General features: G+C 49.6%; 1 protein-coding gene across 1 annotated transcript in view; it reads left to right on the top strand.

The window, feature by feature from the left end:
• The window catches only part of LOC119589052 (multiple PDZ domain protein-like), a gene marked incomplete at its 5' end in the record, with an annotated part of 103,178 nt that overhangs the window by 4,298 nt on the left and 96,502 nt on the right, over window positions 1-2,378 (top strand).

Genomic DNA, 2,378 nt, shown 5'->3' with positions numbered 1-2,378 from the left:
AGTCTGACTGCGGCGCCACGGCTTGGGTGACTTGGGGCCCCCGGGGATTCCTCTGTATCGTGTTCGGTTCCTTTTGTCCTTCGGCGCCTCTGCGTGGAGCGTCTGCGAAGTTTAGGCGGTCGGGTCGGTTTCGAGGGTCGGGTTTGGCTTTTGGGATCGGTCGGGAGGCCAAGGGGGATCCTGGTGCCTGCAGTGTTCAGGGAACGGACGTCTCGTTAGGTTTCTTAGTGTTACACAGGGAGGTTCTTACATTGCGTATGGTATGGCTCCTGTAAATGTAAATGACGCCATTAAATAATTAGACATTGATTCTAATCATCAATTATAGAATACAAATTGAAATGATACTTTTATACCAAAAGCGCAAGAATTCGGCAAGAACAAAGTCATGGGAAGGCCCGGGTCATGCACTCCCCTCGCGTGGAAGGAGGACGAGCCAGGGATCTCATATTCAAGTCGCTGTGTAGAAAGTGTCCATAATACATGACGTGCAGCGCCTCCTTCTTCGGGCCGCGTGTCGGTGTTTGTGATTTTTTCCCCTTTTTACTTTGATTGCATTAGCGGAAACGAGGAGGCGCTAACGAGGAAATATGTAGATAGAGAGGAGTGTTGAGGAGATACGTGGAGGGATGAATCAGAGTAATTGATATATAAAGGAATATTAGGGCGGAGTTATGTAAAGGGCACAGTCAAAGGACCTGAGTAAGTAGATGATATAAGATAAAGAGGGAGGACGATGTAGATGGAGCTAAGAAGAAGGAAATAGAAGGAAATAAGTGAGCAATACAGGAAGTGAATGCATACAGAAAGATAGAGCAGAAGGGATATAGATAAAAAAAAAAAATGAAAGTCGAAACTGTCAAATGTAGGGGAAAAAAGTACACCGGAGAAGAATAATGGACAACTAGTAAAAAGAGACAGCGGACGTATCGATAAAAAGTAAGGGAAATGAATAACAAAGTCTCCTCGAAAGTTTCATCTCTTTTTTTTCTCCCTGTCGGATCTGACGAAGGCAATCAAGTGCAACTTCTGGCATTCTCAGGAGGCATTGCACGCTGGAGTTGCAAGACGCGAGATGTTGGACGTTTGTTAGTGGATGGGCCTTTTTTGTATCCAGGAATAGATTGAAGTGGGTTTGTTTGCTTCTGGTGGGGGAGGGAGGGTACGGGAGGTAGGGAGATGGAGGGGAGGGGAGAGAGGGACAGGAAGGGTACGTGAGGGAGGGATAGGGAGGGTACGGGAGGGAGGGTACGGGAGGGAGGGAGAGGAAGGGTACGTGAGGGAGGGATAGGGAGGGTACGGGAGGGAGGGAGAGGGAGGGTACGGGAGGGAGAGAGAGGGAGGGTAGGGGAGGGTGGATTGGAGAGGGAGGGAAGGAGCGGAAGAGGAGGGAAGAAGCTGGATAGAGGAAGGACGGAAAGGGTAAATGGGGGAGAGAAGGAAAGAGTGGGTAAGGGAGGGAGGAGGATAGGGGAGGTAGGGAGAAGGTGGATGAGGGAGAGAGGGAGATAGAAGGAGGATAGATAAGGCAAGGAGTATGGGGTGGGGCAGAGGAGGTAAAGAAGGGGGAGAGAGAAGAAAGGAAACATTTAAGGGAGGAATAGGCACTTCGGGGCGTTTGTTAGTGAATGGGCCTTGTTTGTGTCCGAAAATAGGTCGAGGTAGGTTTGTTTGTTTCTGAAGGGGGAGGGAAGAGGGAGGGAGGGGAGGAAAGGAGCGAGGGGATATAGGTAAGGGAGAGGAGGAGGAGGGTGATAGGGCGGATGGGGGAGGGGAGTATGGAGAATAGGGGGGGGAGGAGATGTAGGGGAGAGGAAAGATAAAAGAGAAGGGAGAGGGACGAAAAACGAGGAGGGCGAGGGGAGAGACAGGTTAGATATAGAAGAAGGGAAGGGGAGAGGGAGAGATGTAAGGGACAGGAGTAAGGGGAAGAGATGAGGGAGATGAAGGGAAGGGGCAGGGGAGAGGAGATAAATGTTACGAAAGAGGAGGGACAAAGGGGGAATGTATGGGAGAGATAGAAGAAGGTGATTAGTAAAAGGTTGATGAAATAGGAGTGGGAGAGGTGGAAAGTGGGAAAGGGGAAAGAGGAAAAACAGGAAAGGGAGGAAGAGAGTGGACGGAGAGGAAGTGAGAGAGAGAAAAGAGGAAGGGAGAGCGAAAGAGCGATTGAGGACAGATTAAGCGAGTTCAAAAAGTGGTGGATAGAGAGGGAGAGAGAGAAATTTATTCATAAACCACCATGTCATTTATAGATGGGCGAATATCTGTCCATTAATTATTATTGGCAGTTAAAACCAACGCCATGCAGTTTCATGCCCGTATTTTAGCTTCGTCGCAGTTGCCATGCAGCGCAAATTTGTACCCCCCCCCCCCCG

This window comes from Penaeus monodon, chromosome 25, assembly GCF_015228065.2.
Source record: "Penaeus monodon isolate SGIC_2016 chromosome 25, NSTDA_Pmon_1, whole genome shotgun sequence".
In the NCBI taxonomy this organism is placed as follows: Eukaryota; Metazoa; Arthropoda; class Malacostraca; order Decapoda; family Penaeidae; genus Penaeus; species Penaeus monodon.
This window is presented reverse-complemented; position numbering and strand designations above follow the sequence as displayed.